A 15,535-nucleotide genomic window follows, 5' to 3' on the forward strand; every position below is an offset into this window, starting at 1 on the left:
GGGGGAGAGCGCTTCTACCCGAAACAGATCAAAGTCTAAATATAAGCACAGGTAAGTCTTGTGAGAAAGGGTATCTTCGTGATTGAAAAATCATACCCCGTCGAACCTGCGTAGTCCAATTCTGGGTCGCAGGGTCCGAAGAGCAACCCGGGGCAGGAAAAAGTAAAGGGCGCACCCTCCGTATTTACTCATATAGGGTCTTAACCAAAAAGACAGGGCTTCCAAATCTGTAATGATGAACTAAAGAACATCAGAATGGATTGATGGAAAGTACTTATTTAGAGCTATAAAAAGACTTCCCACAAAGGAATGCTCTGATTACTACCATAGCTGTAGATACGCCCAGCTTTAATTTAGATGAAATAACATAACAATTTAGAAGAAATAACATGACAGCCCAGATATCTTAACCTTGCAGGAAAATTACACCTAGTATTGGTACCTCTGTGTTTTTGGATATCTATCTATCTATCTATCTATCTATAACCACCTAGTGTATGTATATATATATATATATATATATATATATATATATATATATATATATATATACACTGTATATACTGTATATATAATATATATATATACTGTATATTTATATATACTGCTCAAAAGAATTAAAGGAACACTTTTTAATCAGAGTATAGCATAAAGTCAATGAAACTTATGGGATATTAATCTGGTCAGTTAAGTAGCAGAGGGGTTGTTAATCAGTTTCAGCTGCTGTGGTGTTAATGAAATTAACAACAGATGCACTAGAGGGGCAACAATGAGATGACCCCAAAACAGGAATGGTTGAACAGGTGGAGGCCACTGACATTTTCCCTCCTCATCTTTTCTGACTGTTTCTTCACTAGTTTTGCATTTGGCTACAGTCAGTGTCACTACTGGTAGCATGAGGCGATACCTGGACCCTACAGAGGTTGCACAGGTAGTCCAACTTCTCCAGGATGGCACATCAATACGTGTCATTGCCAGAAGGTTTGCTGTGTCTCCCTGCACAGTCTCAAGGGCATGGAGGAGATTCTAGGAGACAAGCAGTTACTCTAGGAGAGCTGGAGAGGGCCATAGAAGGTCCATAACCCATCAGCAGGACCAGTATCTGCTCCTTTGGGCAAGGAGGAACAGGATGAGCACTGACAGAGCCCTACAAAATGACCTCCAGCAGGCCACTGGTGTGAATGTCTCTGACCAAACAACCAGAAAGACTTCATGAGGGTGACCCAAGTGCCCCATGTCCTCTAATGGGCCCTGAGCTCACTGCCCAGCAGCATGCAGCTCGATTGGCATTCGCCATAGAATACCAAAATTGGCAGATGCACCACTGGTGCCCTGTGCTTTTTACAGATGAGAGCAGGTTCACCCTGAGCACGTGACAGAAGTGAAAGGGTCTGGAGAAGCCATGGAGAACATTATGCTGCCTGTAACATCATTCAGCATGAGCAGTTTGGTGGTGGGTTAATGATTGTCTGGGGAGGCATATCCATGGAGGGTCACACAGACCGCTACAGGCTTGACAAAGGCACCTTGGCTGCCATTAGGTATCAGGATGAAATCCTTGGACCCATTGTCAGACCCTATGCTGGTACAGTGGCTCCTGGTGCACGACAATTCCTGGCCTCATGTGGTGAGAGTATGCAGGCAGTTCCTGGAGGATGAAGGAATTGATACCATTGACTGGCCACCACACTTTCCTGACCTAAATCCAATAGAACACCTCTGGGACATTATGTTTTGGTTCATCCAATGCCACCAGGTTGCACCTCAGACTGTCCAGGAGCTCAGTGATGCCCTGGTCCAGATCTGGGAGGAGATCCCCACAACACCATCTGTCATCTCATTAGAAGCATGCACCGATGTTGTCAGGCATGTATACAAGAACACAGGGGCCATACAAAGTGCTGCGTACAATTTTGAGTTGCTGCAATTACATTTTGGCAAAATGGACTAGCCTGCCACATAATTTTTCACTCAGATTTTTGGGCGTCTTTGAATTCAGGGCTCTGTAGGTTGATCATTTTCATTTCCATCAAACGATGTGGCATCCTTTTGTTCCTAACACATTACCCAGTCTATATTAGTATAGATATCCAGGAGGATTTCTTTTTCCCATTGAGATCTGATGTGTTTTCAAAGTGTTCCTTTAATTTTTTGAGCAGTTTATATATATATATATATATATATATATATATATATACTGTATATATATATATATATATATATATATATATATATATATATACACACTCACCTAAAGGATTATTAGGAACACCTGTTCAATTTCTCATTAATGCAATTATCTAATCAACCAATCACATGGCAGTTGCTGCAATGCATTTAGGGGTGTGGTCCTGGTCAAGACAATCTCCTAAACTCCAAACTGAATGTTAGAATGGGAAAGAAAGGTGATTTAAGCAATTTTGAGTGTGGCATGGTTGTTGGTGCCCGATGGGCCGGTCTGAGTTTTTCACAATCTGCTCAGTTACTGGGATTTTCACGCACAACCATTTCTAGGGTTTACAAAGAATGGTGTGAAAAGGGAAAAACATCCAGTATGCGGCAGTCCTGTGGGCGAAAATGCCTTGTTGATGCTAGAGGTCAGAGGAGAATGGGCCGACTGATTCAAGCTGATAGAAGAGCAATTTTGACTAAAATAACCACTCGTTACAACAGAGGTATGCAGCAAAGCGTTTGTGAAGCCACAACACGCACAACCTTGAGGCGGATGGGCTACAACAGCAGAAGACCCCACCGGGTACCATTCATCTCCACTACAAATAGGAAAAAGAGGCTACAATTTGCTCACCAAAATTGGACAGTTGAAGACTGGAAAAATGTTGCCTGGTCTGATGAGTCTCGATTTCTGTTGAGTCATTCAAATGGTAGAGTCAGAATTTGGCGTAAACAGAATGACAACATGGATCCATCATGCCTTGTTACCACTGTGCAGGCTGGTGGTGGTGGTATAATGGTGTAGGGGATGTTTTCTTGGCACACTTTAGGCCTCTTAGTGCCAATTGGGCATCGTTTAAATGCCACGGGCTACCTGAGCATTGTTTCTGACCATGTCCATCCCTTCATGACCACCATGTACCCATCCTCTGATGGCTACTTCCAGCAGGATAATGCACCATGTCACAAAGCTCGAATCATTTCAAATTGGTTTCTTGAACATGACAATGAATTCACTGTACTAAAATGGGCCACACAGTGACTAGATCTCAACCCAATAGAGCATCTTTGAGATGTGGTGGAACGGGAGCTTCGTGCCCTGGATGTGCATCCCACAAATCTCCATCAACTGCAAGATGCTATCCTATCAATATGGGCCAACGTTTCTAAAGAATGCTTTCAGCACCTTGTTGAATCAATGCCACGTGGAATTAAGGCAGTTCTGAAGGTGAAAGGGGGTCAAACACCGTATTAGTTTTCTGTTCCTAATAATCCTTTAGGTGAGTGTATATATACTGTATATATATATATATATATATATATATATATATATATATATAGTGGCAGAAGGCAGGACAGCCCAGATATCTTAACCTTGCAGCAAAATTACACCTAGCATTGGTACCTCTGTGTTTTTGGATTATCTATCTATCTATCTATCTATCTATCTATAACCACCTAGTATATATGTATATATGTATATATATATATATTGTGAACGCTGGCCCCAGCACAGACAGACGGACGACATTTTTTCACCCAACACACTTTATTTACACTATTTACAGTTATCGTGCACTCACGCAACCCCAGTGCCTTCTGCACCGAATCCCCCAAAGTCCAGGGCCCACAGTCTCTGTGCCTTTGTCCTGGCCGCCTCCTGTCCTCTCTCCAGCTCTGTCCACTTCCACCCGACATCCACTGCTGACTGGAGGGAGGCGGCCCCTTTTATGGGGAGCCGGATGGGCTCCAGCTGCTTCCCGGCACTTAACGGTGGCCACACCCCTGTGTGGCGGAAGGGCCGGCTGCACACCCGGAAGCCGTCCGTGTCTCCCTGGTCGTCTTCCCCCCGGCACTTCCTGGTGTGGCGGAAGTGCTGGGCTCCCGGAATAAAAAGGCACTGGGGCGCCGCCTGGCGGTGGCCACGGGTCCCTACAGGGCTGGGCTTCCAAGCCCTGTACCCGAGGCCCCCTGTCTAACCAGGACGGACACCCCCACTCGGTCTGGAGGAGGCACACGCCCTCCTCCGGTCCTCTAAGCGTCCGCCGGGCTCCATCCCGGCCGAGGGCCACACGGGATGAACCGGCATCGGGGCGCCGCCTGGCGGGGACCACGGGCCCCTACAGGGTAGGGCTTCCATGCCCTCGACCCGTGGCTCCCAACAGAACCAGGACGGACGCCCCCTCGCGGTCTGGAGGAGGCACAAGCCCTATATATATATACTGTATATTCTGTAGTGGCAAAAGGCTGGAAAATGGAAGGACTGGGAGAGGGACATTACCTCTCCCAGGACACAAGAGGGCAGCCGTCCTGGTTTGCATCGGGGTCATGGGATCAGAACTTAGAAGTTTAACCCTGTTGGGGCCCATAGCCACTGCCAGGGGGCGCCCGGATAGTTACAGAGCCATGGACTGGAGCACTTCCGCCACACCAGGAAGTGCCGTAGGAAGGTCATCAGGGTGCACCTGGAGCAGATCCGGGTGAACTATAAAAGAGGCTGCCTCACTCCTTTCGATGAGTCAGAGGACAGAGCATGCAGGAGAGGAGAGGAACAGAGAAAAGGATGGAAAAGAGGGAAGAAGAACAAAGTCATGAATTAAAAATCCAGGCTGTGAGGCTGTGAAATGTAGAAGAAAACAATGTCATTTTGTGTTTTGTTTCAGCTTTGTACTACCATACTGGTATCTTTGGAAATGTGTTCAGTATAACACTGTGAGCTGTAAATAAAAAGTGTTAGTAAATAAAATTAATACAACTGAATTTTTACATTTAAATTTGGTTTTTTATAATGGCATGTACATGAACTGCTTTGATTGAAGTCAAATAGTATTACACTGTAAAATAAATCTCAGTGCGGAGATACTGTAGCACTTTCAAAAATGAGTGATAGTTTAAATTCAGTTGCTGTCTTTGTAAATGACTGAGGAGATTGCTTTCCAAAGGAACAAAACTTGTAGCTCCCCTGACTTTGTTTTCACAGGTTATCAGCTATGTTTACCAAATGGAGTGGCTCATTCACATGCTCACCTACTTAAAAACACTCCTTTATTTCACCTTAAACCTTTCCCAAGGTCCTTTCCATCTTATCTCTGAAATTACGTTCAGGTTCAAGTGCTGATCTACATTTACAAGGCTAGACCTCTTTGTCATGGCCAATTGTGTCCCTAAACGGGACACAGCTATATGACAGCTCTTTATCTTCTTGACTACTTAATGGGACATAATGGTCCATGCTTTTTAGGTCTAGAAAGGGTCCCCTGGGTGGTGACATAACAAAAGAAATGTTGTGAAGCATCAATTAAGAGTGTAGGTGTCCTCTACTCTTATAGATGGCAGCAGGGAGGCCCTATGCCTACATTGAGCCCTACTACCTGGGGGTGACCTGGATCTTTAAATGAGAAATCCAGTCCAGGATTGCAAGGAGTCCTAAGGGTCCTAGGGGGAGTCTTAAAAGGACAGCTCCAGCACCCTGTAAACCCTAGATTAATCCTTTTCTTGCTGGTTATCTTTGGGATGTGGAACTTAGTGTCTGCCTGGGATTTAAAAGTGCTCACATTCCATTGTGAACTGAACATTTAATTGGGTAATGAGTAGGATAAGAGTAAAATGCAGTCAGTACCCACTGCAAAGTTCACTTGATAATGCCTGTGTTTAGTTAGACCCAGTTGGATACACAGAGCTTTGTTTGGTTTTATTTCTTTACTCTTCTGCTGTTATTGTGTTTATTCCCTTCATTTGTTAATCAAACACCATTATTTCTAGTACTTTTGATTCCTTGGTTTCAATTCTTTGTACAGAGATGGCTAAAGAGGGCACTCTATTAAAGATAATCTCTAAGCTTTCCTCCAGCCGTCTCTCTTTCTCTCCTTTTCTTTGTCTGTCTATCTGTAAGATCAGCCACACATTTTAAGTCTACAACTGCTGGTTGTACTGCTCAGTTAAATGGGGATCTCCATTTAACCAGCAATCTGATCTGGTAGCTCACTTTCATGTATGACATCCCTCTTAACTTAAATGTACACATTGCCTTTTTCATCATAGTTCTTCTATCCGTAGCTCTTCTAGGGTATCCAGTTCTGAAAGAGTATACATTTTTCCCAGATATACTGTTTCTTTTTCACTAGAATGACCTGTGTTGCCGCTAATGCTTTATACACTTTCCTAGGGACATACTGGGTCCTGCCTATATACTGTGCTTCCTTTTACTGCTTAAAATGTCCCAATCTACTGGGACACCACCACTGTATATCTATATCTACTGTAGATATCTATGTTTACTGCATAAATATTCTAGTAGATACCCATCATAAATATTGGGCAAAACAAAATACAACTTTTTGGGGTTTTTAATTGATGAAGCCACCTTTAGTAAATGGCTAGTTGTATCCTTACTGCAGCAACATTTATGGGTATCTGGTGCTATGTGACTGGTAGAGACCTGAATTTAGAAATCATGTTGATAGAAAACCTTTTAAACTTTTCAGTTTTTAAAAGGTTTAGAACATTTCTTCTATACAAAGGAGAGAATGAAAAAAATTTTGCATTTATTGCTTCCATTAATCTTCAGATACAGTAAAGTATGCCTTTGAACATCAGTACTACTGCTTTGACGCTTACCTACTAAATTCTTTATTAAAAACCATTAATTTTCTCCCTTAGTGACACCTTGCATTTGAAATATAAATGCATGTATAGTTAATATACAGACAAAACAAATCAAATTTTTAAGTGGGTGTTAATATTCATGCTGCATGAAACACACATTTATCTTTTCCCTGATTCTGTGTAATTCTTTGGCTATAGATTGAAGCAATTGCTAAAAGGGCTTCATGATTGTACCCACTAAAAATGTGTTAGCTTGTAGTTGCTTTCAAGCTTTTTAAGGGTCTACTAAGCCTGAGAGTGAAAAAGAGAGAAGTCAGCTGCCTGTTTGTCTGTTTTCCACAGTCAGAGCTGAAGCCAGTGTGATGTCAAGGAGGCACAGAGCAGGGTCCTGTCGGCACGAGGAGCTGCTGCAAAATTTGTCTGCTTCCAAGAAGATGACAGTTGCCTAACTTTGCCTTCCTGTCAAAATTAGGAACCAGAATTACTGATATAATAACTGTTATATGCCCGCCTCTTAGTGTACAGAAAGGGAAAAAGTGATCTGCGTTGCTCAAGATAATAATAAACTACAGTCGATTGCAATGTTAAAAAGAGACATGGGTATGGTGCCAAGTAATGTGTTAAAGTGTGTTGACATCAAATATGTTTTATGACATGTAAATTATTGATGTGTCTTTTAAATATTTTAGTATTGGGTTACAAGTGGATAGTAGAATATTTCAGTGTTTTAATGGGCTTTGATGATCATAATGTTAAAAGCCTTCCAGTCTTAGCGGCTTTATCAATCATAGATCATGAGGATTGCAGCTTGATAGCCGACCCTCTGTTAATCAGGCTACACAAGCTCACCAACTGAGCATCCTGCCTGACTCCCCTTTATCCTATTAAAATAGTATTATTCAGGCACTTCTCTGCTCTGTGCATGTTTAATCAGTGTTTTCCCCTGTTGTTTTATCCTTTCATTCATTGCTCCTGTTTCAGTAATTGCTGATCAGTCAGCCCCGTATTGTTTAATTCTTGTGCCTCTATTTCATCTTTTGCTTTCCTGTTAAATTAAAGTATAGTCCTATATCCATTTTTGAACTTGATAATCCAATTTAGAGCTGCAGGAAATTAAATTAAAAGTGTTCCTCAAAAAGGATGCTTCTGCTTTTTTGTAACATTATGCAATTTAAAAATATTCCACTCTTTTTTGCTTCAGATATTATACATTTTAACATTATATTGCTATGTTTTGTAATGCAATTTATTATTTTGATATCTTAAACAGATTGGGTCATCCATTTATGCAAATGCAGATGTCTGCTGAGGTATGAGCATACACCATCAAATTGTTGGTTTTAATCCATCCATCTGTTATCCAACCTGCTATATCCAAACTGGGGTCACGGGGGTGTGCTGGAGCCAGTTCCAGCCAACACAGGGTGCAAGGCAGGAAACAAACCCCGGGTAGGGTGCCATCCCACTGGCAGGGCACACACACTAGGGACAATTTAGGATCGTCAATACACCTAACTTGCATGTCTTTGGACTGTGAGAGGAAACCGGAGCACCCTGAGGAAACCCACGCAGACACGGGAAGAACATGCAAACTCCATGCAGGGAGGACCCAGGAAGTGAACCCAGGGCTCCTTACTGCGAGGCAGCAGCGCTACCACTGCGCCACCTTGCCGCCTTGTTGGTTTTAATGAATTTTGAAAATTACTGATTTTTACCCCAGAGTTTTAAGTGCCTTTGTGAATATGGCTTTAAGCTTCATTCTTTAATTAAGGCCAAGTCCTGAATTTGAATGAACTCTCTGTTTTAATTTTGTAGCCTGAATTATTATTTAGTTCGGGAGTTTAATAATTAAGGTGAATGTTTTAGTTTCTTTTTTCTCATTTATAATTAAATTGTTTTAGCCTTTTAATTAATTAGTTAAACGTTTACAGCCATTTCTTTCAGGAATGTTTCAGAAGATGAACATGTGCATATGATAAAACAAAAAGTGTTGGGGAGAGGTGATGAGAGCATTTAAATCATCAAACTCAAATGTTAAGCTAATAATGACTGCATGCATTCCCAATAGCCCATCCAGGGCCTGGGCCCCAACAGAATTGGACAGAGTAGGGTAAAAACCCAGGGAAGCCATTAGGCATTAGGCAGAGCCATGCTGGAAGCAGGAGAATGGGTGTCGCTAGGGTGCAAAATCCATGTCTCCGTGATGTATGCCCTGGAAATGCATTAGGCATGAGCATCGGCATTAGAATAGGAGGGAGGTGGCTTAGGTGGAAGTCTTAATCTGAATGTTAGAGGAATGAGCACACATCATTGGGGATAGATTCCTTACTGTGTGGTTGAAAAGAGAGAGCAAAGTGGAAATGGCACAAGGGACCATGCTGTCTTTCAGTACAGTAGGCACATGGGGTACAGCCTTGGATGATTGGCACTTTAAAGCTAACTGGAGGCTCAGCGTTGCAGGCACTCCAATATATAATTAGGTAGAGTTCTAGTCTGGTGTCCTTCGAGCAAACAAAAGACTACAGCTGACCATGAAAGTGATTTCAGGTTTGGCCAAATGTGACCCAGGGAAAAATTTTTAAATTGTTTCATGGACATAGGCCCATTAAGATTAGAGTTGATAGGTGGGAGGATTGAGTGCTCAACTTGGAGGAGAAAGAGAGACCAAGTTACAGAAAACAGATTGGATTTGAATATGTGAGTTCTTGTGCTATATTGATGGGTAATTGGATGGGCCATCTCAACCTGATACAGTGGGGTTCAACCTGAGGAGAAAGAGAAGCTGAAGTTATTAGGGTTATTTTATTTGCTTCATAATCTTTTCTTTTTTCTCATTCCTTCTTAAGGTTTGATCAATAATGAATATAGAATTTGTCAACATTTGTTAGAGAAGTAAAACATTCTTAAGCGTTTGTGACTTCACAAACCTTAAGCAAACACAAGTATTTAATTACAAAAGACGGGTCCATGATTAAAAAACTAGATGAAATTATATCCTGTGTCCACAGGGGAGCTTGATCACCAGGATTGAAAACACCTCTTATCAATTCAATAGGCCTGACCTGACCACACCATGATGCAGAATTACACAGGACACTGCAGGTTGAGTGAGGGACCTCTGTTTCACTTCCCAGCACAAATATGATGAGATCTGTACAATTTATGAGTAAGTAGTAAGTATGATGTGACTTGACTGTATTGCGGGATGTAAAAGTGTCTCTCTGTCTCTCTTCAAAAGATCACATCTCGTTGCAGGAAAAAAGTCTCGACTCGTCTCAAGATTTTTTTATAATATATATATATATTGTGGATGCTAGAGGCGCTGTTGCCCCTTTGAACCCACCAGACAGACGTCCAGGACACACGTTTAAAACACCAAGAATAATTTCTTTAATAATATTCTTCAGTTATAGTGCACAACGCACCGCACACTCCACAATTCTTCCAATAATCAGTAATTAATAAACAAATAACAATAACCAAATCCTCCACTCCCAGCAGCTCCGTTCCTCTACCACCCCACTCTGGCTCCACCTGCTGGGTTTCCCACAGTCCTTTTAGAGTCCATGACCCGGAAGTACTCCTTTTCCGGGTCAAACACCACATCGTCCTTCCTCAAGTATCCCGGAAGCACTGCAGGCTTCCGTCTTTGTGACTCTGAAGTACTTCCGTGTTGGTGTAATAGTAATAGTCCCCAGGTTCTTGGTGAGCTCCCCCTGGCAGCGGCACCCAACAGGGCTCAAGAAACAGACTCCATGTCCCATGCTGCCCTGCGGGAATCCGGGGAACCATTTCTGTCCAGGGGAGATGCCATCTTGCGTCCTGGGGATGTAGTGCCCTAAAAGGCTGTACATATATATATATATATATATATATATATATATATATATATATATATATATATATATATATATATATATATATATATATATATATATATGTATATATATATATATATATGTATATATATACAGTATATATATATATAATATACTAATAAAAGGGAAAGCCCTCCCTGATTGATTGGCTGACTCACTCACTCACTGACTCATCACTAATTCTCCAACTTCCCGTGTGGGTGGAAGGCTGAAATTTGGCAGGCTCATTCCTTACAGCATACTTACAAAAGTTGAGCAGGTTTCATTTCGAAATTATACGCATGACAGTCATAACTGGAACCTACTTTCGACCATATATACGGCCATAGCCTGCAGCTCGGTTGCCGTGTGTGTATATACAGTGGTGTGAAAAACTATTTGCCCCCTTCCTGATTTCTTATTCTTTTGCATGTTTGTCACACAAAATGTTTCTGATCATCAAACACATTTAACCATTAGTCAAATATAACACAAGTAAACACAAAACGCAGTTTTTAAATGATGGTTTTTATTATTTAGGGAGAAAAAAAATCCAAACCTACATGGCCCTGTGTGAAAAAGTAATTGCCCCCTTGTTAAAAAATAACCTAACTGTGGTGTATCACACCTGAGTTCAATTTCCGTAGCCACCCCCAGGCCTGATTACTGCCACACCTGTTTCAAGAAATCACTTAAATAGAAGCTACCTGACACAGAGAAGTAGACCAAAAGCACCTCAAAAGCTAGACATCATGCCAAGATCCAAAGAAATATATATATACTGTATATATATATATATATATATATATATATATATATATATATATATATATATATATACCAGTAACGGCATACTGCACGATAATGTGCAGTGAATACACTTGACTTAAGCATTCCTAGTTTTCCTACTGGTTCTCTGTACGTTTAGCATTTGTTTGCTCAGAGGTTGATGCGTTTGCTGCTTCCTGAGCAACTCTTCTTTTCTCCACCCTAGCGGCCCGCTTCTTCTCTTCTTTCATCGACATCTTTTCGCGTTAAAACTGATTAAGTCAGAGTTTGTGTTGCAATTACTTAGTACGTTTTCTTTAATTTTTTTACTTAAGCTGGCACTTAAGTCTTCAATCTACCTCAGGAATGATTTAAGATATGAAATGGTAGGAGGTGATGGCGAAGCTGGTAAGGATGAGAACGGCACCCCTGCTGGCCTCTGCGAGTTGATTCTACAATAAAATAAAATAAAAAGAGAAATAACCTTGGAGGTCAATCATCACCCCGAAAGCGGATAGTGCACGTCACATAGTATATGTGTACCAAATTTCAGGTCAATTGTTCAAACAGTCTGTGAGCTACAGATAATTTAAAATCCTGGACAGACAAATGAACAGCCACGGTAGCGTATTATATATAAAGATAGATAGATATTGAAAAAAAGGACACTGACAAATAACAAAAAATAAAATTATGAAATCCTAGTTGATTTTTTATGGCCTATACAAAAAGGCATATAACTTATGAATCCTTCATATCTCATGGCTTAAATAGATTTTTCCCCTTCTATAGAAAAACGCGCATAACTAATAAATTCTGATCTTTCAATTCATGTAGATAAGGTGGATAAGTTCATTAGCTAATTATTCAGCTTCTGTTGCTTCAACAAATCTACACTGGCTTACCACCCCAAATGCTGAAGTTTTTTGTGTATGTGTGTATGGGATGCTGCTTTGTACTTTCTAGCTCTATTTAGGGAGAAACTTATAATAGCTAGAACTTACCCTTTATCACCTTTCAGTTACAATGACAATAACACCATAATACATTAGCTGGTTTTGTCCTATTTATTAAGTTACACTTCTCAGAATCAAAGCAGGTGAACTTATGGTTTAATGTAAGTAATTTTTTCTTCCTTTTCTGGTTGGCTTTCTCCAGACACGTAGAAGAATCTTCAGCACACTTTCTTCCTTTGTTCAGGGCACTTTTGTTGCCTTGGTCATGTATTCTGGTTTTAAGCAATACTGCAGTTTTACTTTGAGGTTCAAATGCACCATGTAAGCCCTCTTGTTGCTATCAAAATCAAATCTGGTGGGTCAGCTGGTGATTGGTCACCTTTCATTTTCAGCAAGACGAATGCTTGGCCTTATGTTATCTTCTTCTGCTTGGACACTTTCTATCTTATCAAAGTTTAAACCAATGACACCCCTTGTTTTTTTAGTGGTGAGCTGATAGAGAATGCAGTGAGTTGGGGTGTGCTAGGGTTTTTATAAGGCAGGAGTGGACACTCTTGGATGCGCATAAACTCATCATTTTGGTTAACCATTTGGTGCAAAGTTTTGCCCATCAGTGTTACTCATTGTTGTGTTATGATGCTTTGTTTCTGAGGAAGTACTTAGATGGTGCCTCACAGAATCATCTCTGGTATGTCGATCAATTTATCAAATAAGACAGAGGGAGACTGCAATCCAAAAAGAGGCCCAGTCTAGAAAAAGCTGATATTAAGAGTGTGTTGCTGTGGCTTAATAAGCCAAGGACTTGTGTTCCAGCCATAATTGAGTGAATAATATCAGTCTATCCTTCAGCACCTTTCAGTAAATTGCAAAGGACTGGCACCTCGTCCACCACAGTCAGAGGAGCTCCAGCTAGCTGTGAGCCGTATACAGTTTAAGAAAGTACGTTCAGAAAATGAATAGTGGATCTTTTGATAAATTTGAATTTTTAATTACCAATTAGTGGTTAGCATTGCTGTCACACAGCTCCAGAGTCCTTGCTTCATGTCTTGTGTGGGTTTCACTCATTATATTCCATTTTTTCTCCTGCATCCTCATGTTAGGTTCATCAGTGACTCTAAACAGGCCCAGCAGAAATGCACCTTGATGAGAATTTGTTTTTTTTCCCATGGACAAGGAAGCTAGTATAGGCTTAGACTAGTGATGATGGTGGATGACTGGATACATACCTTTTACATGCTGTCACACACATGCGATTGGGAGGCAGTTAAGATGGCCTGAATAATAGTAGTACCACACCAGACCAGGGGATGGCGAGCTGCACTAATTTTCTCTCTCAATCCTCTGCAGACCATCCACGGGAAATCCTGCTAGGTTCCGGTGCCATTGATGACATCACTTCCGGTACAGGCACCATTAAAGACATCACTTCCAGTCCCGATGATGTCACTTTCTGTAATGGCCTTTAAAGCCGCCATGTTCTTACTATCAAGTCACTCACAACTCATCAAAATTACCTATTTTGCAGCCAGGGTTATTATACGGGTGGCTGCCCCAAACCTTTGATATTTCCTGTGTCTTATTGAGACAGTGTGTTTTATAGATCAGATACTGTGAAACTAACCTACTTTGTTAAAACCTTGTTAAAAATTCCAAAAGAGCTTTAGACTATTTAATGCTGATTGTGAAATGACACATTTTTATGTATTGAAGAACTTCTGAGTTGTTCTGACTCGAGTTTTAAAATGTATGCCACATCATGCTGTCATTGTCATTTAGAGATTGGAGCAGAACTCCTCAGTATGAATGTAATAAGACAGTGAGCTAGAAGCATAGCAAAATATATTAGATTAGGATCTCTATTCCAATGTAAGCCTGAAATGGCAATTAGAGAATGAGGTGGTGTTGTGGTTCTAATTGTATCCAGTATATAAAAAGAGTAGCCCAGTATGAGGGAAGCTAAACACAGAGGCACAATATGTAGCCATGTGAACCTCTTAGTCATGCTTGTCTCTTTGGCCTTACATCCATCAGCCCTGTTCTCAGTAAAGTTTACATCACAGCCAGAGAACTCCGATGTTTTTTTAGAAAGGCAACAGTCACCGAAGCCTCATAACATGGCAGTCACCAGAAGAAAATCCAAATTACCATTAGGAGGTGAACAAAAGTTCATCCAAACCTCCGTAATGCACAGAGAACAACCCAAGGCTCAAGTCAAAGGGTAGTTTGTAATTAACTATTATTTATACATGAAATAAAGTCGGAGAAGGAGCAAAGTAGAGTAATAAAAAAGATTTTCTCAGTGCCCTTTACACCACTCGCTCCTCCTTTTTGGAGGGTTTCCTTTAGAAATGCTGCCCCCTGGTGGACTGGTACCTGTGAGCTTATTAATACACAGTTTACTTCACGTGGCAGGATTTGCATTAGTTTGCATTAAAAAACAATCATAGCTGTCTTTTAAATGTGAACCCTGCATATGCCTTTGATCCGTTAAAATTTGTGCTTTGCCCTTTGAGAAATTAATAAGCAAATACACTTCTAGATCATTAGCTTACCTTGGGATTTCAATTGCAGAAATAAATGGAGGTTGTGTTTTGCATTTTTTCTCTTTCATCAAGCCATCTATTTTCTAATCCACTTATCCAGTTCAGGGTTGTGGTGCATCTGTGTCTATACAAGCATCACTGGATTTAAAACCCAGGAGGCCCCAGTCCAACACATGGCGTATTTATTCACATATATGCACACAGGCCAGTTTATCTAATATTAATTTGTACCACATTACCTTCTCATGTCGCATTTTAAACTGCTTCCCAGAAGCTCTTGACTGGACCTGGTCCAGCTCTGTTCATTTTTAGTATATGCCCAAAACATTGTGCTTGATTCTGTATCGCCTCAGTCACTTTCTGGGACTTGCAGACATACCACCTGCACTTCAGAACAAGTAATCCACCAATATTTGAATGAGAAATCTGTGGCTGGTGTTGGTGAGGCCAGCAGGTGGTGCTTATTCTGTGGACTGTGTGTGGATTCCAATGCCCCTGTGTAGTGATGGAGATACTGTAGTGCTGAAAAAAAATGGCACTGTCCTTCTATCCATCCATCCATCCTCTTCCGCTTATCCGAGGTCGGGTCGCGGGGGCAGCAGCTTAAGCAGAGGCCCAGACTTCCCTCTCCCGG

Source organism: Polypterus senegalus, chromosome 14 (genome assembly GCF_016835505.1).
Source record: "Polypterus senegalus isolate Bchr_013 chromosome 14, ASM1683550v1, whole genome shotgun sequence".
Lineage (NCBI taxonomy): Eukaryota > Metazoa > Chordata > Cladistia > Polypteriformes > Polypteridae > Polypterus > Polypterus senegalus.